This window comes from Grampus griseus (assembly GCF_964374135.1).
Source record: "Grampus griseus genome assembly, chromosome: 7".
NCBI lineage: Eukaryota > Metazoa > Chordata > Mammalia > Artiodactyla > Delphinidae > Grampus > Grampus griseus.
This window is the reverse complement of record NC_139001.1, coordinates 35,010,548-35,031,097: the sequence shown is the minus strand read 5'-3', so window position 1 is coordinate 35,031,097 and position 20,550 is coordinate 35,010,548. Positions and strand designations below refer to the sequence as shown.

General features: G+C 41.5%; 1 protein-coding gene across 3 annotated transcripts in view; it reads left to right on the top strand.

The window, feature by feature from the left end:
- The window catches only part of SPATS2L (spermatogenesis associated serine rich 2 like), a 167,045-nt gene that overhangs the window by 15,326 nt on the left and 131,169 nt on the right, over positions 1-20,550 (top strand). For all 3 annotated transcript variants that reach the window (XM_082658591.1, XM_082658592.1, XM_082658588.1), the window contains exon 2: positions 6,937-6,985. The gene's annotated coding sequence lies outside the window, so the exon portion shown is untranslated. The remainder of the gene's footprint in view (positions 1-6,936; positions 6,986-20,550) is intronic.

Here is a 20,550-nt window from a genome sequence, read left to right as displayed (position 1 = left end):
CTCAAAATTCTCATTGAACTCTTCCACGACCCCGTTGAGGTACATCTGTTACCACTATTTTTGGATGAAAAAGCTCTGAGGGGAGACAAGTAGTTTGCCCAAGGTCACAGAGATAGTGGTGGTAGAGATGGTATTTGAAGCCGGCTGTCTGATTTCAAAGCTTAAGCGTTCCATTCTGGCAGGCAGTCCATGCCTATCTTTTTAAGGCTGGCGGCATGAATAGTTACCATTGTGCTTTTCACAAAATGTCACTTGGTGCCACATAAAAGATAGGACACTTGGCTGGAACTCTGGGCTTACTCAATATAGTACCTCGTGTGCGTATGTTCTTATATGTTTTGGAATCAAGCCTCATTAAAATAAGGTGCTAACTAAAGGAAATCAAACATTGGTATGATGATTTGATGAAAGCAAACCTCAGGGAAGAAAACATTTATTTAGTCAAAAGCACAAAAGTCATCTTTGTTTTAGTTGGATGGACTAGGCCAGAATTACTTATCTCGCTAGGAATCAGAGTATTTCACACAAATCAGTATAGGAATTAAACAGTAACAGCCAAAGTAAATTGATGCTGTCAAAAGGGGTTATAAGTTTCATTACTTGTATATTAGGGGTTGAAAGGAAAAATCTTTAGCCTTAGTTGTAAGATGCTACATCAGGAAAGAGCTGTAACAGTTGCTGTAGGTATAAGTATAGGTATAGGGGAGACATAACATTTACTGGGACAAACCCCCAAAGAATTATTTGGTGAACTGACAGGTTGTCTTTAAAAAGTCAGCCATTCGGAACATTTATCTTGGCAGCTCTCAAATCTGACTCACAGCGTGTAGTGTGGCAGTCAATTTTTGAAGGAAAAACGCATAATTAATATGAAAATCAAGGTATAAGGTATTGCCAGTCAGTACCCAACACACAGTTTCTTAGAACAAAGGAGCAATTGAAGTTGTCTTTTAATAGGGTAATCCTGGTTTGTCATTTTGTAGGTTTCAGTTCTTAGTAAAAATGAAAGAAAAACCCCCTAGTAGTAATATTTCATATCCAAGAGCTACTTTGTTGCAGAGCTCATACCCAACTCTTGTCTAGTCAAGAAAGTTATCTTTGGTTTTTGAGTTCTTGAATTTTCATAGCCCTTGAGCTTACACATTTGCCTTAGAAGTGTCCCAGCGTTCCTTCGGTCATTTTAGTTCTTACAAGGGAGGAACAGTGTCCGTCGTAGCCCAATGACTAAGAAGGTTTGTATCGACACAGCACGCCCACCAGCTTGGCCTGTGGAGAGCCTGTGCCCCATCGTGGTTTGCAGGTGGGAAGGGCCCAGCGAGTTCAGCTTGGGCTTGCTGCACAGCTAGTGAGTAAGTAGAACTGTGCACAAGACGGTGGGTGTGAATCTGTGGATGGGATCCGAGATGTGACTCCGTGCAGCGCGCGCTCCGTAGCTGTCTAACACTAGGCAAAGTGCTTTACTGTCTCTGAGCCTCAGCTCCCTCTGCTCTCACGCAGAGATAATGACTCCTGCACAAAGGTCATAGGGAGGATTAAATGCATTGAGCAAACCAGTGGGTGAACTCAAAAGTGCTTTCATGGTTAGCTCCCAAGTTATTAATTAATGGCCACAGGTCGTGCCTCCCAAGGAGAAGCCGATTTACCATTTAAAATATTTTCAAATGAATAATGGGAATATTTGTAAAATATATATTTGTAATATTTGTAAAATATATGTAAAAATACACCACTCCTGGGGCTAACCTCTCCAGACCCTCCTAACTCTTTGCTTATACTCTATCCAATGATAAAGGGACAGGCCCTTTCTCTGCCCAGGAAGCCCCCAGTGCCCAGCGAGCTTGGCATCTCTCAGAGCTTAACTACTCACTCCCGTGGCACATCCCTCGATGAGGGAAGGAAGCCCTTGGCATCAGTAGGTGGTTCCTTTGAACACAGAACAGACCTTTATAAAAATAGCCATTTAGGTCTATTATGTTGTTCCAAGATAGAAGCAAAACTTGTATATTTGATGCATTATTTTAGCTTTCAACTAAAAAAAGGCTCACAATAAAAGACTATCAGATAGAAAAGCATATTCCAACAGGGTTGCATTATAAACAATGATAGGAAACTCTTTGATTATTAAAGCAATCATTTTGCCAGAGGGGAGAATGAAAGAGAAGAAGTTAGGAATTTTGACACTGGACATCACGCATACTTTCCTGAAGTCTCCTGTGGTTTTCCCCCAGCCCCTGGTAACGTAGGCAAGGGCTCAGAAACTGCCTTTGAGTCAGGCTGCCAGAGTCAATCCTACTCCAGGGGCTGCGCTCATTCCCTTTCCCCTGGGGCTGCTGCCGGCTAACCTGCCTTCCCTTCCTTGCCTCCCAGGTGGTCGTGGTGGCCCTTTCTCTCTGTCCTTTAAAAGGACAGGATTTGTTCATTGGCCACCCCAGCCTGGGCTCACTGTAGGACCCTTATGAAGGTGCTTCAGGTACTTAATGACTGAAATGTCTCCGTGGCATTCCTCGGAGATCGGAGGGGTGTGGGTCAACCAAGTGCTGGATGTTTTATACAGACCCCCATGAACACTTAGCAGTAGGGAGCCAACAGAGGGCCCACGGAGCCCCGGACTCCTTGAGCCCGCTAGCTGGGAATGCTAACCCTGCTTGCTATACTCATCTTGAATCAATTTCTAAATTTTGTTTCTCCTTCTATGCAGGAAACTATTCTGAATTTCCCTTATTTGCTTTGGTACCGCATTTCATTCAGCTCATTTCTTCATCAGCTATGTTTTGAGCGTCTGCTCTGTACTAGGCAGTGAGAGGAACAAAAAGCAACCAAACGTTGAAAAGGAGAGAACAGTTCACACCTCAGGTAGAAAGCAAAACATGCCTCCAGGGTTGAGAGAGAGGGAGAGGTTAAGTATGTCATGATTTTTTTTTTTTTGAGCTGTACTTTCTACAATAAATTGTACTGCCTAAAAATCCATACCAGTATTCATTTATGTAGCAAATCCCATTGTAGTGAGAAGTCCTGTTATCTATGATTGGGACAGGCATCATTTAGAACACAATTTTAGGGCAGCAGAAGACTTTGGACCATCCCTTGGAGTGAGTTGAAATGGGATTTGACCTATATATCAAGCTTTTCCTTGATATTTTTCATTTCCATGTGTCAACAAATACTTGACTTGATACTAAAGCCAGTTAAATCAATATTTCTTGCTGTAGTCAGGTACAGCAACATATAACCAAGGGCAACATACCCCCACCAGCCGTATTCTGTTAGGTACATGTATTTTATCCTAAACCTACTTGACTGAACTACTTTCACATGAATAGGATGAAAATATCAACATAACTACCATTAAAAAAAAAGAAAAGCCAGAGAATCTCTGATCTAGTCCCTCGCCCTTCATTTAAGCAATCCCATAGTTTATTTTGCTCACTTTCATCATAAGGAATGACAATATGGAAAAGATCTTGATTGTGGTAGCTGTGGTTTCTTTCTCTTTTCTCTAAAGTGTTCACTGTAACCCATTCTCCCAACTCCCATCCCAACCAGAGGATTTCTGAACACAGCCGCAAAGTGGCAAATACCAGTAAGCCCAAGTCTCAGACTGTAGGAATCTAATCAATGTGATGAAAGGGAGAGTGAGGTGGAAGCCTCTTACTTACTCTTTTTCTGAACTTTTAATTGTTAGAAAATTTCTGAAAATTATGTAGTAAAAACTCAGTGTTTCCATAAACAAACGGCCTGAAGCATCAATTTATAAACACCAACAAATTTATTTACTGTTATTAGAAGAGCCTAACTTCTCTTGCCTGTGTACTATCAATGGAAGAGTGACTGTCATTTATTGGGCTCCTACTCTGTGCTAAGCATGTACAATATCTCACCTCTAACAGTCAAAATGATGCTTTAAGCACATATTATTATTTCCATTTCATGTTCAACTTCGGCTGCTGAGTAACTTATCTAAGGGCACCAAGCTAGAAAGGGTATAAGCAGGGATTTGAACCCAAGTTTGTCTGGTTCCAAAGCCTTTTCACTTTTACATCAGGAATCTTGAGAGTGTAAAAAGATTTTGTTTTCAAATTGTTAAAGTTACACGTGCTCATTATAGGAAGTTTGGAAAGCAGACAAAATTATAAAGAAGAAAAAAATCACTCAAATTCTTCACCCCGGGGATGATCACTACTAAAATTTTATTTTTCTTTCTAGGCTTAAGAAAGCTATAATTTATATATCCAAGAGGGTATTGTTCCTCAGAGCTGTCATCCTTGAAGTTTATTCATGTTCTCTAACAATGTTGCCATTGCTTAAAGCATTTGTGGAGCCAATTTAGGAACTAAATTCTCTGTAGACTCCCATGCACTGGGTACTTTGGTAGAGACATAGCAAAGAGGGTGTATCCATTACCTAAATACCTGTCAAAATAATACATTTTTATGTTCTACCTTTTTGTGCCTTCTAATGTTATATGCTGCAAATATTTGACCATCCTGTAAAGAATACCGTCATTGCTCTCTCTAAGAACCATAAACATCTTCTGCGACTTCAATTGTGGTAGGAGATGGAATTTACCAAAATGCTGCTTCCTCCCATGTCAAAGATTGATGGACATTTTGGGTTATGTTTAAAAGTCTTTATTAAAAATTAAATCAATAAATGTTTAATGTCTCATTTGACAACTCATGTTATTTGTTACATTGTCCACACAACAATGTTTGCCTTTTGTGGTACATAAAGAAAATCAAAGAACTGTTTTTGTCAGAGTTGGAAAAGCACATTTTAAAATCAATTTCTTTTTAATGGAAGTGTTATACTCACTGAATTATTTCCCTCCAAGGAGTTTCTGTGAAAGCAAATATATCTTAAGTGTGATGAACTGATCTTTAAATAAAGTCGGTAGCATCTTTTGTCGAAGTGTTTCGCAAAGAAGCAGGCACGCGTGCGCACTCACACACACATACATAAAAGATCGCTATCAAAATGGCCATTGGTATACTTTATCAAAGTGAAGAAAATCAAGTAATTAAGTGCCGGCTGAGTTCTCATCTCCTTGGTTTATTGCACACAACACTATTACTTTCAGAAAACAAACCTAACCCTCAGCTCAAGCATCTCCCTGGTTGTCTGGCTTGTGCCTTATTTTTCACAGACATTCTTATCTGCCCCATAAGGTTAGCATGCCACCCCCTTCCCAGATTGCTGGGCACCTGGGACACCGGGACCCTGGGTCCTAAGATTGGTGCAGAGTCCTTCGGGGCCACACCCAGAGCCCCGATGGGGGCCCACCGGGCACGCGCAGGTGTCCTAAGGGCTGCCCCCTTCCCTGGTCTTCCGATTGCCGAGATTTCCCGTGGTGAGACTTCATCGTGCTCTCAGAGCTCATTACAAAGTGTAGGCTTTGTCTTGTGTTTTAATCCTGGGCGCTATTCACAGTGCCTGGCATTGTGCTCAGTCAGTGTGTTAGAGAAATGAAGGGTTACAATATATTCTCGCAGAAATGGACTGTTCGGAGGAAAGGGAGTCTGATTACAAGAGAGTCAGAATAGAATGGTGGATTCGAATCTCAGGGCTTAAGGGCCTCTAGGTCAGTCCTCTCGCTTAAAGATGAAAACCGGAGAGGTCAGCTGACTTGGAAAAGGTCACCTAGAGAGATGGCGCCAAGCCAGGCACAGCATCCAGCATCCTGAGGTCCTGTCCTGTCCTTCCCAGTGCTCCCTCCTGTCCTCGTTCCCCGGTTGTTTCATGGAGGTTGAGCTGACTTTGCAGGATCAGTGACCAGAGCATTTGAAGCCCCACGCGGTGCTTAACAGAGCAACGGATGCAGAGGGGTTCTCAGGGAACGCTTGAAGAGATTGTTGACTTAGTGAGTGATTGCCTGGTTGACTTAGGAGCCCAGCACCTGTCTCTGTGCCTAAGTGGTTACTAGCTGAATGGTGAGTTCCCTGGGCTTGTGTGGATATTACAGGCTATGTTTTGGAAAGGAGATCATTACAGAAACAATAATGATAATAACAGTAACTAACATTTATTTGTGGTAAATTAGACAGCATATCCCTGTGGTTTAAAGTCTAGGCCCTGTGGTCAGATGGTCACAGAATCCCAGCTCCATCACTTGCCTTGTATATATATATATATATATATATATATATATATATATATATATATATATATATATATATATATGTATGTATATGTATATTTTTTAGATATTGGGGGTAGGAGTTTATTAATTAATTTATTTACTTTTGCTGTGTTGGGTCTTCGTTTCTGTGCGAGGGCTTTCTCTAGTTGTAGCAAGTGGGGGCCGCTCTTCATCGCCGTGCGCGGGCCTCTCACTATCGCGGCCTCTCTTATTGCGGAGCACAGGCTCCAGACGCGCAGGCTCAGTAGTTGTGGCTCACGGGCCTAGTTGCTCCGCGGCATGTGGGATCCTCCCAGACCAGGGCTCGAACCCGTGTCCCCTGCATTAGCAGGCAGATTCTCAACCACTGCGCCACCAGGGAAGCCCCTTGTATATTTTTATGAGACAGGTGCTTTCACCTTTTGGTGCCTCATTTTCTGTATCTGCAAAATGCCAGTGGTAATAGTGCCTACCTCAGAGTACGAAGAGTTAACCCATTGAGGCCCTAGAACAACGCCAAGCACCTTGTAAGAAAGTAATAAATGTTAGCTGTTGTTATTAAAATATCACCACTATGTGTGCCAAATTCATTGCACAAATTATATACTATCCAGTCTTCCCAACATCTCTGTGAGGAAGCTACTATTATTGATATTGTCCCCCATTTTACAGTTGAGTAAACTGAGGCTTTAAGTCACAGGTAAGACCCAATTCCTTGTCTGCCTGACTCCAGAGCCTGTGCTTGGGTGTGGGTGTGAGGGAGATGAGTGGTGTGGCTTTGAAATGTGAGATCTGACTTCCCAAATTTCTTTTTCTCCTAGAGCATTGCAGACTCTGACCACTGTCAGGAATATCTCCGTGGATTCCCAGGTAAGTAGAGCTGATCCCTCCCTTTTCTGTATCCTCCTGCTGCCCACATGGCTGGCTGCCCCTGCACCTGCAGCTGACTCCCACAGCTCTTGTCACAGTCTGTCAGCCTTTCAGCATTTTAGCACCACAGTGCTCCTGTCTAGGTGTACAGACCGAAGAGACAAGTCGCTCATGATGGGGTAGGGGATGGGGGTTGGAGGCAAGGAGCAGAGGACTGGAAGCAGTCCTCCCCCACCCACCTGTGCCCTCTCCACCTACATCACCTACATCGACGTTTCTATGGATTTCTGTAGTTTCATGCATGCGAAATACCTCAAAGTACCAGGGGAGAAAAGTCTTTATTTATAGAGATCGTTGTGTTGTAGAAAGGAATTATGGTTAAGAGTGGTGGGCTCTGGGGCCAGACTACTTGGCTTTCCCTCCTTGAAGGGATGACCATTTTTGCTGTTGTCGAAAAACTTGGTCCAGTGAATCTGGAAGTCTGGCTTGCAGTCGTCAGTGCTCACTCAGCGTTGAGTGGGGAGTGGAAGGACACAGACTTTTGAGCCAGACAGCCTGGCTTTGAATCTTGCTTCTGCTGCCTAGTAACTGTACGGTCTCTGCATGTCACCTGCCTCTCTGAGCCTCAGTTTCCTTCTCTTTAATATGGGGATGATTATACCCATCTTGCAGAGTTGTTGGGATATTTCTAGCTCATGTATGTAAAGTGGACTATATAAGATTGACCTTCAGTTAAATGGTAATTATTATTGTTATCAGTTATTGGTATTTGACTGGGTTCATCACAAGTATTTGTTGGAGGGGAAGCATGTTGTTATTTTTCGTTCCTCATACTTTACAAAAGTATTTTTATTTTTTTCCCCCCAGCAGTCTTGCTTGTTTAAAGTAATTTGCTTAACAAGCCATTTTTCACTGTGAAAAGATCACCTCTGGTCTAGATCCTGTCAAATGATTGTAAATTCCAAATTGAATTAGTCCAAAATAATGAGGTCTTATTGTACCTGGATGTTTCCATGAATGTTTAAACTTGATTCTTTTTACATAACCCTGAAACTTCAGTAGTAAGATGACTGTAACTTTTTGAAAAGAGCCATTAACGTTGGTTGTTTTCCATGAATGGAATAGAATACTTTACTTCCTCATATCTGAAATCTGAATCACCACGAAAACGTTTTCTTTATTGTTGTTCAGAGAGAATTATTATGGAAACTACTGGTTGATTCTTCCTCTCTGTCTCTGTCTCTGTCTCTCTGTCTCTGTCTCTCTCTCTCTCTCACACACACACACACACACACACACACACACACACACACACACAGCTTAGTTTTTCTTTCCATTAGGCAACTGAAGAGTTACTATGTAAATTCTGGCAGCCTTCTCCCCATCAGACAAGCAAGGGCACAATCAATTCCTGTTTTCTTGGAACGTACCAGATAATCAGAAGCTCTGATTATTCTGATGGAAGACAACAAACAGCTTGATGGAAAGACGTACCAACTGAAAACAATTCTGATCATATTTTTGTCAGGAGAATGAGATGCCTCCAGCTGTCTGTCACTCATTATATTAGAGGTAGAAAGCAGGAACGTTTTGGCCTGCGAAAGATTACGGCTGTCTCACGCTGGAACGCCGGTTTTACTGGCTGCTCATCCCCGAACAGTGACATTGGACGTCCATTCTGTAACTCATCTTGCCAGTCGGTCGTAGTCTCAAACCCATGTCACATGAGCACACTTAAGGAATTTTCTAATTATAGTTCAAAGTCTTTACTTTTATCTTTTTACGCTCATTCTGCAGACATCACTGATTGAAATGATTTCTCCCTCAGCATAATCCTATTGCCGGCAGTCACAAAAGAACAGGGAGATGGCAAATGAAACCCACAGTAACTGAAGAGGTGTCCGAATTCAATTAGGAAGCGACCTCTCCCATGCGGACGCATAAGCCATCTAAATGCATTTTAATTGTGAGCTGTGGTACTTATCTGGCCATGTTTATTTGGGATGCAAGTGCCAAAGCTGGATTTAGACCAGAACTCCAGATCTTCAAGCTCTAACGACTAATTTGGGTATCCATCGAATCCCTTAATTCATTTCTTAATTAGTTCTCCCAGAATTAGAGTTGCTTGGTTACAATCATTTCCACAAAAATTTCCAATAAAAACAAACATACATAGATTTTTTTCCCCCTTTGGTTCACACATTTGCCCTGGTCTTAAAGAACTATTCTTCTTGGTAATCAAAGTTATAACAACAATGACAACAACAAAACTAACATGTTGCCAGGCAGTAGAGTGTGAACTGAGGCACCAGGAACCGGTTTGATTCCCAACTCAACTACTTACAGCCATGGGACCTGGGTCAAGTTACTTTCCCTCTCTGGGCTTCAGTTTCCTTTTATAAAATGGGAAGGATAATAGTACATAGCTCATAGGGTTGTTTTAAGGATTAAAAAGGCATTGCGGGCTTCCCTGGTGGCGCAGTGGTTGAGAGTCCGCCTGCCGATGCAGGGGACATGGGTTCGTGCCCCGGTCCGGGAAGATCCCACATGCTGCGGAGCGGCTGGGCCCGTGAGCCATGGCCCCTGAGCCTGCACGCCCGGAGACTGTGCTCCGCAACGGGAGAGGCCGCAACAGTGAGAGGCCCACGTACCACACACACAAAAAAAACAGAATAAAAAAGGCATTGCATGTAAGAACTAATAGGCAGTCAGTGCCTGGCATTATCATAGATGCTAGTTATTATGTTTTTTGTCAATAAGACAGTGGGAGACGGAGGAGCAGATTTGCTGGTGCCACAATGTTGTCATCCAAGTATGTCCCATTTCTGTAGCCCATTTGGAGATCACTCATGATGGTCATGAAACATTGGAGACTCTGAGGTTGGAATTAATCTCTATTGTTTATATTTGTACTCCTCAGTTTAGCTCAGGATTAACATTTTTGACTTTCCATGCTTGATCAATGAGTGCTAACTTGAAACCTTTTGGTGCAAAATTGCTTTAAAATTTGAATGAACATTTTGTTCTCTCAGTAGACACAATATTGGCCCTCATTAAAAGGAAAAATGCAATTACAGTATGTAAAAAATATATATGTGGTGGGGAGAGGAGATTTGGGGGTATTGGCTTCAGTAAATTATTGGAAATTTTCAAACTATTTTTTAACAGAGTTAAATGCATTTAATGTCTTGGTTCAAATTTAGTCAGTGTGCAGGAGTGAAAGTCTAGGGAAAGATAAATCTAGTAATTTAATGAACTTTCCTCATGGCTACATAAGAGTTAGTTTATATTAAAATTGATTTCTAAGTGATTCACTGGAATTACCTTTCTTAGGTTTTTGTTTTGTTTTGTTTTAGAAACTAAGGTCCCATCCAGCACTTCCACTCTCATGCATGCACAGGTGTGCACTTGTCTGTGTAGTCTAGAGAAATGTACACTTGCGTACATCCAGAGATGTGTAAATTGTTCTTAGCAGCATTATTTGTATTCATCTCAAATTAGAAACACAGAATATCCATCAATAGTAGAATGGATGAATAAACGGTGGTGGAATCGTAAGGAATTATGATGCCTATAACTATATAGCGGAATATTATGCAGCAATGAAAAAAGAATAAATTAGTGCTACACACAAGAAGAGGGATACATCTTAAGACGTAATGTTAAAAGAAAGAAGATACTAAGTATACATAGCAATTTTATTTCATTTATGTAAAGTATGAAAACAGACAAAACTAAACTCTGTTGCTAAGGGTTACAGACATAAGTGGCCAGGAATTTATTACTGAAAGAATCAGGATAGTGGTTCCCTCTGAAAGGCATGCTGGGGGAGAGAGAGGAGTTGCGGGGCTCCTGCAAGTACTGACAATGTTCTGGTTTTTGACAGGGGCTGGCAGTTGCATGGGTAATACACAGTATATACATCAAACATTAATGTTTCATGTGCTTTTCTGGTTGTGGCTTAGAGTTCATAATTTTAAAAGTTTTTAAAAAGGCAAAATAAACTCTTTCCAACCCAGGTTGGTTTATCCTTGTCCTGCATAGTTTTAGGCCAAGAGATTCCTGTGATTATAAGTGGCTCTAGAAGTAAACTACTACCTCACTGCCTGGCAAAGTGGCCTCCAAAATAGGATATGTACCCACAGGGAGCTCTTGAGAAGATTCATTTGGTTGAGAAAGACAGTGATTAGAATTTTCACTTACATTCATTTTATTATCATGAAGCATTATGATAACAGATGGTGACTATATTGGCACTGGCATCATTCCTGGGTCCACGTGTCAAATGGTCGAGTATCACCTGGAGGGAGGGAGGTGAGGCCTCCTCTTCACAGTGGCTTCCCCTCTGGCTCATCTGCTTTGGTTATTTTGCGGAATATATCATGCCTGGTCAACTGTATTTACAAATTCTGTGTTTTAGTTTTAACAACCCTCACAGAGTCTTAAAAAGATTCTACAAAGAATTCCCATAAATTGAAGATAATTTTAATATTGCAAGCAACAAGAAAATGTCAAAGTTTAACATGAACTCTGTCGGCCCTGTTATGAGGTAATGACAGTGTTCATCTAATCCGATCTTGCAAGAAGCTGGCCACCAAAATTCTAAATTATCTGGAAGACGTACAGATTTATATCCACTGTGGTTAATTAGTCATGAATCTCGTCCTGGGTGTATTTGACTTGAGACATCATGGTTAGCAAAATAGTACATCAATTCTGTCATTCTATTCTATTTTTTAATATTTTATAATGTATATACAATAATACATGTATATGAATCGTAAACAAACAGCCAAACCTTTTTTTGTTCAAACATGTAAGATGAAAATACCTTGGACACCACTGCCCTGTAGTTCAAAGGCTACTCCCTGCTAATAGTTAAAATGTGTAGGAGAAGGTAAACTTACTATCCGCGTCAAAAAGAGGCACTTCTTGGTCTTAATGTTTTTATTGACAAATATCATCATAAGGCAATAGTTTATATTTTTTACTTTATTAAGACTTTCCCCAAGCCCTTGGTTTGGAGTTGGGTAGGAAAAAATGAAAAGATGTATATACTCAGAATAACTCTGTTTTTCTGTTTTGCTTATATTCCCTGTAAGATTCCTTTATGGTTACATATACACATACACACCGAGGTGTAGTGGGAAGGGTGCTTGACCAGCATTCAGGAGACCTGGTTCTAAGCCTAGTTCTGCCACTTGCCAGCAATCAGGCCACAGCACAGAGGCAGTACCCTCTCTGAGCTGTCCTTGCCTTTTCTCTCTCCTGAGGGGATAATAGCAACCCTTCCCTGGCCCTGACAGTGATCACATGTGAGAGCATCTGTAAAATGGAGTTTCCTACAAACAAAAGGAATTATGGTCCTGTCCCTTCTACTTCACCTTTAACAAAACGTAGCTTCTTATTAAAGTACTAACGTCCTTAACCTACAGGGCTCTTTTGATTGGAAGCTACAGAAACTGACTGGCTAGCTTAAACCAAAACAGAATTAGTTTTGAATTGTTTTATTGGCAGGATCCTGGGGCATCTATCGCATTGAAGGGATGGTAGAACCTTCAAAGTGCATGAAGGGCCACCACCAGGGAAGGCCTTGCAGACTCGACATAGGGCTTTGTGGTCTCTTCTCTAAGGCATTGCTGTCAGTGTGATGGAGTGCTGATGACGTCTACGTCCTGGGGTTCATAATTCAAAGTCTGAGGCTCCAAGAAGAGGGAACCTAATTTATCCAACTTAGGTCGATGACCGCCTTTTGACCAGTCAGCCTCAGGTGAGGGGGAAAGGTCACATAGGATAGACAAGGTTCCTGGGAGCTCTAGCCCTGCATGTCTGGGCCATCTCAGGAAATGAGGCATCCCTGTGAGCTTCTGCCTACCACTGGTATTAATGTTTCTATAGTTGCTAATGACTCAACTCTCTTTAAGGGGTTTGAATAAAAGGAATCAAAGAAACTTAAATACGGAAATATATATGAGCATTTTCTTCAATACATGTCAATGCACCTAACTGAGTCTGGGCTTCTCCTATTTTTCTTGAGGTGAACACTGAAGTTGAAATCACTTTCATTAGATGTTGAAAATTCTCTGTAGGTCCCAAGGGGTCCTTCTGCCCAGGCTGCTTCTCTAAGGTTTGACTCCACTTCTACCTTTAGCTAGTGCTTTACCTCTGGTCAGAAAGAAGGCATTAAATGAATTTTAGGATTCCTAATGCCGATGCAGTCTTCACTGACAGCCTGACTTGACCTAAAATTTTATGCCAATGTGGAAAGAAGGTAAGAGAGGTACACAGAGACTGTGTACCACAAGCAAGTCATCATACCACTAAAGGACCTTAATTTTTTTCTCTTGTGAACCTATTAAAGTATATTGGAATATATCACAGCCATTTCTAGACAGACGTATCCAGCTGTTCCTCACACCAGTGGGTATTTGATACATAGCATTTGTTCTACCAGGGCTCAAGCAGTTACTTATAATATTTTAATAACGGAAATGATGAAAATGTTTATATCCCTGAAAAATCGATGCATATCTTCCCAAACAAGTTAAGTATTGCTATCAAATATTGCCCTGGCAAGTCCTAAATAGAGTATTGTCCCCTTTGGAACATTCACTATATAGCTATACAGAGTGCAGAAATTCTTTGTTTTTAAAGCACATACACATAATGTAAGAACCAAATTTTATGTTGTTAACAGAGAGTGAAGTATCTTTATGTAAAAAGAAAAGTTCTTTCTACCACTGAAGAAAGAGAAGTGGTAACAACAATCATTATTTTACCCGGTCTCCATTTTCCCAAGTGCTGAGTTATAATGTAATCTGTGGTTTATACTTTTTAAACCAACTCTCAATAGATTACCAACCCAGTGCCTCACACTGGTTAGGTTATGAGGATGATTTATTATTTGTCAGATTATACGTGCTGACCCATGAAATGTTAAACTTGTATTGACAGCTGTTGTCCAAAGGTTTGCAGGTGTCCTGACTAATGCTTTGAAAGACCAGCATTAGCAATAAATCACAGCGTACATAATTTTTCGATAAAGCAGTGGAAAGGATTTTGCCTTCTAGGTCCTCTAAGCTTTGGTATTTGGAAGTTGCTGAAACGGGAAATTAAAGTAAAGGGGTAAAACATTCTCAGGCTTTAACTCTTGAATTTTGGGCCAGCCATAGGCAACAGCTAAAGCATCTTGGTAGCTTTGTTCTCCTAACCCTGAGATCTCTTGGCTCTGGGAACTAATGAAGTGCCGAGCATAGGCCTAACTGCATTCCTAGTTACTGAGACAAAAATCTCACAGGAATTTTCCTTTTTTTTCAAAGGAGTACCTTGCGCATTAACATTTTCTGGAATAGCAGAATTGTTTATAAGACTTCTGCAAAGCTTTCTGAAAAGAGAGCTTGAAGAGGGCTCTGGCAGCCAGTTAAGAGGCATGCAGTTGCTCACCTAGAGTGACAAAGAGTTAGGGAGAGGAACTCAACAAGTAGGAGAGATGTGGCTTTGTCCTCTAAGCTTGCTCTCTGCTAATGAGTTGATGTTCTCTTTTCTTCTTCTTTCTCTATGGTCTGCTCAAAGATTTAGCAAAATGGTGCATGACCTAGTCAGCTAGCCCCATGGTAGACCACCGGCTGACTGTAAGTTCTGTTCACTAGTATTTCCAGTGCTGTGACTACTGCTTGATACATAAGAAATGTTCCATTAGTATTTGTTGAATGAAGGAGTATATTCAGGTAGGTTTTTCTGTGATCTGTATATTGGTGATTTATATATTGGGCCAGATATACTCTGGGCCACATTACTTCTGATCAAGGAATCAGTATCCAAATTTAGTAGACTGGGACCTTCCAGTATGATGGAGAATAAGGGCTTGGAGAAACCCAAACTTGGAACAACCTGAATACTCAGCAATATTAAAGGAACTGATACAACCTTCCAGGAGGCTTAATTTACTCCAGAAGTTAGCATATCCAGTGAAAAGTTTTAGCTTATCACAGTTTTTCTTAATGTAAATAGGTTTGCAGAGTTCTTACCATACTGACAGTATCAGTTTCAACTTTATAGAATTTTGCTTTTAATACATCAGTTGGCACGCACCCAGTGCCAAGACCAAGGGTTAGCTCGCTGCTTCACTTCCTTCCTCCAAGCTGCAACTTCTCTCACAACGCCAGGCAGCTGTCTCCCAAATGTATGCTGTCAGTAATGTAGGAAACCAGATGACCCAAAGAGGGTAAATCAGCACAAATTTATCGTCAGAGCTGAGAGAAAGAACCTCAAAATGAATGCTCTGCTAACTGTGGGTCAGAAATGTTATCTCTGTATCTCAAGGACAGGACGTTTTTGTTTTCTTGGCTGTGTTGAGTCTTTGCTGCGCGCGGGCTTTCTCTAGCTGCAGCAAGCGGGGCTACTCTTCATTGTGGTGGCTTCTCTTGTTGCGGAACACGGGCTCTAGGCACACGGGCTTCAATAGTCGTGGCATGTGGGCTCAGTAGTTGTGGCTCGCAGGCTCTAGAGCGCAGGCTCAGTAGTTGTAGCACACGGGCTTAGTTGTTTCGTGGCATGTGGGATCTTCCTGGACCAGGTCTCAAACCCATGTCCCCTGCATTGGCAGGCGGAGTCTTAACCATTGCGCCACCATGGAAGTCCCTCAAGGATAGAACATTTAATATAGATTTGGGTACAAAGTACACATCACCCTCCAGGCATGCTCAACTGTGTCAACCAGAAAAATTTCTTTAGTGTTTATAATTTTCCCTTTTTCCTAAATTAAAAAATACTAACGTGAACTCTTGACTCTCAACAACACGTTATTATTGTATATAGGGCAAAGAGTAAATAAGACACTTGCCTAATGACAAAACAGTTCCTTTTAACTCAGCAAACTGGGAGTAATATTAGCGTGTTATCTTTTTTCCATGCTTCTTTGTGGAAATAGGCCACAATCATTTTTATTCCATCATTCTTCATTACCTTATAGCAGGCTTCCTGTTTATGCTATGAAGAGCTGTTTTTAAAGACCCTTGAGGGGTCTTTCACCTATAGTACCCCTTTAGAATATCTGAGGGTTTGGAAATATAGAAACTTCTCTTAATGAAATATGCTTAATGGTCTGTGCAGAGTATTGCAATATTTACACCTCGTTCAGGTCATGTAAATTATATTTAATTAGTCATTCTGGGAAAGTAGTAGATATTTTAGAATAGATTCAGTACCTAGAACCCACTGTTTGCCTATTATGTATAGTACTTCAGCTAAAATTCTATGAGGACTATTTATAGATTAAAAAAAGTGTTTGCAGTAGCATAAAGCCAATTCTTAGGGACTCATAATAATACAAAGAACATGTCATGTTGGGGCATGAAAAGCATCCACGTGGGACAGACTTTTATAAAACTTCTTTGTAAACTTTAAAGTGCTGTACACATGTAATCATTATTTTTACATTTGTGACATGCAGAACTTCTGGGCTGAATGACAGTTCATAACTTTGTGTTTTAATGCTGAATATGTTCCTGTTTCAAGTGAGATTTCCTTTTTCACATGTTACCCTTGTGTCAGAGACTCCCTGAGTTCCTTAATTGGATTCCTTCACACTGTACTTGACTTTTGAACCCTCCAGACCATGCTTGTGCCAGGAGAAGCACACTTCACATGTTGCTTTAGAAGGTGGTATGATTTCTAGGAAGGAACCTCAACCTGCATCACAACTGCAATCTATAGATGACGGCTAAGAGCCCCGCCGTGGTCATCTCCCAGTCCCTCCTGCGTACTGGAATAGGACTGAGAAATCACTCATTCCTGGCCTTATGTGGCCCCCCTTTATGGGCCTCTGACATGCCTACTTTTCCAGAACTTCTCTGCCATGACACTCTGCTGCTTTGGTATCTTCTGCAGACTGGTCCTTTTTTGGTAGTTATTCCAGCCGCCTGCGTTTTTTTCCTGCCATCACCGTGTCTTGGTCGGTCGCTCTGTTTCTCTCTGTCCTCCCAACACCACCTTCTCTGCGCTTCCGCCTCCTTTTTTGCCCCCGTGGCTGCAAGAAACTAGAAACAAGAAAATGTGTCCTGGTAGTATTCCTCTGCCCATTTCCCACTGCCCTCTCTCTTCCCTGGGTGAAATTGCTCTTTTCTCCAGCACTCCAGCGTTGCCAGCTGCATCTTTGTTCCCCTCTCTTGCCCGAGAGCTCGCGTGGAGTGGGCGCAGGGGTGGGGGGAGGACTGGCGGGGGGGGGGCACAGCCCCTTTCTCCGCGGCTCTAGAAGTGCCTCATTTGTCCGCACCCAGGACCAGGCCATGGGAAACAGACTCCCGGACAGTCACCATGGGCTATACAAATATTACTTCCATTTAGCTTGACCTTTCATTGTGCTCTAAAATGACTGAAAATACTTAAATGGTATGCAGTATGTTTCCGGAAACAAAAATAAATGGGGTTCTTTTAAGAAGCCACACTTGAACTTTTGCCCTTTCCTTCCTTTTTGAGTCATTGTATCCAGTTCAAGGTTTCCTTTTAGCATGTCTTTTTCTTTGGTGAGAAATTGCTAATTTCTGTACTGATAAAATTATGAATCATAGAAGCCACGTAAAGATAAGGATACCTCATCTGGCCTTAAAACACTTAGCTCTGGGAATTGAGTCTTGCGAACACTTCTTAAGTGCCGACTGTGTGGCAGGCACCCGCAGACAGACTGACTAGTTCTGTAACCGCGTTAATGTACTAATTCAACTAATCCTCACAGCGGCCTTGTGAGGCCGGTAGTATTGTTATTTGTCTGTGTTTTAGGATGTAGACACTGAGGCATAGTGAAAACAAGTTAGTTGCCCAAGTTCACACAGTTAGCATGGGCAGGGCCTGGACTTGAACCTCGGGGGTCTGCCTCAGTGCCCACGTTCTCAACTACTGAACTAGCTGCCTAAGTGCCTTGAGTGCATCACGTAACCCCTGGGAGCCTGATTCGTCATCTCTGAGGTGGTACTAGTAACACCTACCTTACTAAATTGTGGGGAGGATCAAATGAAATGATTATTTGAAAGGGCCCGGTGTAGATTGTGAAATGCTAAAACATCAGGGTTAATTTTGGGCTAACTGTCGATAAGATATTTTCTATTAGGTGGGTCTTATTGTTGAATCTGGCCCTTGCTCCTTGGATATACTGCTGGTTCAGATGAAACACTGCGTGTTTGTCTTGAGGGTTTTTTTGAAATTTCAGAAAACCCCAGGTTTCACAATGAAAATGATCCTTTTATTCCTAAATGGTAGCATCTGGGAGTATTTAGAGCATAGGCAAAACTCAGTGTAACACTTTTAACATGCCAAGTAAGTTCAATGACATTCGTTCCCTTTAACCCCTTTAACATTAATGTAGCACTTAACACCCCTCCCTTTTTTTCTAAATCACGCAAAATTTATTTTCTTCCAAGTCTTCTGTTTACTACATACTGAGTACTTGTCATGAAGGGTCCTTCAGTGTATAACATGGGGTCTGGGACCATGCTTTTCAACACCCAGCCCTGAAATAGGAGATATCAGGCAAGATTTAGGCCAATGGAAGAGAGGTGGAAATGGAGTCTAAAGATGAGGATTTAGAAAGACCACAGGTTGGGACTTCCCTGGTGGCACAGTGGTTAAGAATCCGCCTGCCAATGCAGGGGACACGGGTTTGAGCCCTGGTCCAGGAAGATCCCACATGCAACGGAGCAACGAAGCCCGTGCGCCACCACTACAGAGCCTGCGCTCTAGAGCCTGCGAGCCACAACTACTGAGCCTGCGTGCCACAACTACTGAAGCCTGCGCGCCTAGAGGCCATACTCTGCAACAAGAGAAGCCACCGCAATGAGAAGCCCGCGCACCACAACAAAGAGTAGCCCCCGCTCACCACAACTAGAGAAAGCCCACATGCAGCAATGAAGACCAACACAGCCAAAATAAATAAATAAATAAATTTATTTTTAAAAAATGGATCTCCATTTCCTTATTAAAAAAAAAAAAGAAAGACCACGGGCTGAAAAACCCCATGTTTCAAAATGTGGGACAGGACACCAGAGCCAGACCCCTGAGAGGTCTGATGGGTGGTGCTGGAATAGAGGGAGGACTTGGGAAGAAGCAGAAAGAGGAGACTCAGAAGGACGAGCCGAGCAGGAGATGGGTGTTTCCTGCAGCTGGTCCAGGGGAGATGGAAGCTTCCCTCTTCCCAGTGATGCCCGGCCTGGCTTTCCCTGCTCTCAGGCCCCTCTATGTGTTTTTGGGTCTCACAGTGTTCTCACAAGTCAAGATGCTGGAGCTCTGTGTATTTACAGTCCCTTGGGAGAAGTGAATCCCCAAAGGCCTGAATTTTTGTGATTTATTGGAGCTCTCATACATCCTAGAAATGGAGTTCTTCCTGGTTTCTTACGAGACTTGCATTTCATACCTAGGGCGTGCTGTTTGGAGGGTCTTCCAGGCAGGAGTCATGATCATAATGAGTTATTTTTTCCTCTTTTCTGGATAAGAACAATATCCTTGCCATTCAGTTTTCAAATATAGCAAGCAGTCACGGTAGAAGGATATCCTTATGTTAGGAAAGAAGTTGGCAGCCTCAGTGATGTGAAAATGTCCAATTTAGAAGATACTTTTAAAAAGAAAAGCTGCTTTAAGTCCTTTTTGGAACCAGGTAGAATAAAAATGAATAAATAAAAAATTTAAAGTACAATGTGCAGTCTGACAACACATTCTACTTCTTCTCTTTAGCCTTGTAGGTACTTGTCAATTTTGCCTGAACTTCAGGTGTTGTTTTTATCATTTCCTTAAAATGTCAAACTGCAAACCGGTTCTGCCATCTAATGGGGAGCATAAGTTGGATGATAGATTTTCTAGCTGATGCATGTAATCAGTGCACTACAAGAATGTTGCCAGGGACTAAACATCTAGAATCTCTTTAAGAATATTGGTAAGTGTGTAAAAAGAGTACTTACACAAGAGGGGGAAAAAGACATCAAATTCCAAAGAAAGAGTCAAAATGGAGTGTATAAGTCAGCCATGACTGGAAGTAGATAAAGAGAGAGCTTCTAGTAAAAACAATTATCTAATTGATTAAGGTGTTTGCAGTTAACACTCATCAGAATTATAGATAATAGCACATCTATTACACTTCACCAACCCCAGCCTATATGGTTTCTCTTCATGAAGTGCTGAACTGATCAGAGCACTTGATTTGCATGTAACTCAACTAAATTAAACTATTGACTCAATTGGTGGAGGCAATATGTATTTCTAAAAAACCTTTAAAAATGTGTTCACTGTTTTGTCACAGAAGTTTTATTTCTAGGAATTTATGCTAAGGAAATAATTAAAGATATGTGCAAAGGTTTTGGCCACAAAGGTGTTAACCACACCATTGCTCATAATAGGGTAAATAGGAAATTACTTACATGTACAACAATAACAGATTAGTTAAATATATTATGTTACAAATAGTGAAATACTGTTCAGCTACTATAGATGATATAGTTAAATATTGATAATGAAAAGATGTTCATCATATATTGTTAAGTGATAAGATCCCATTATTAAAAAAAACAAGTATGCACAGAATG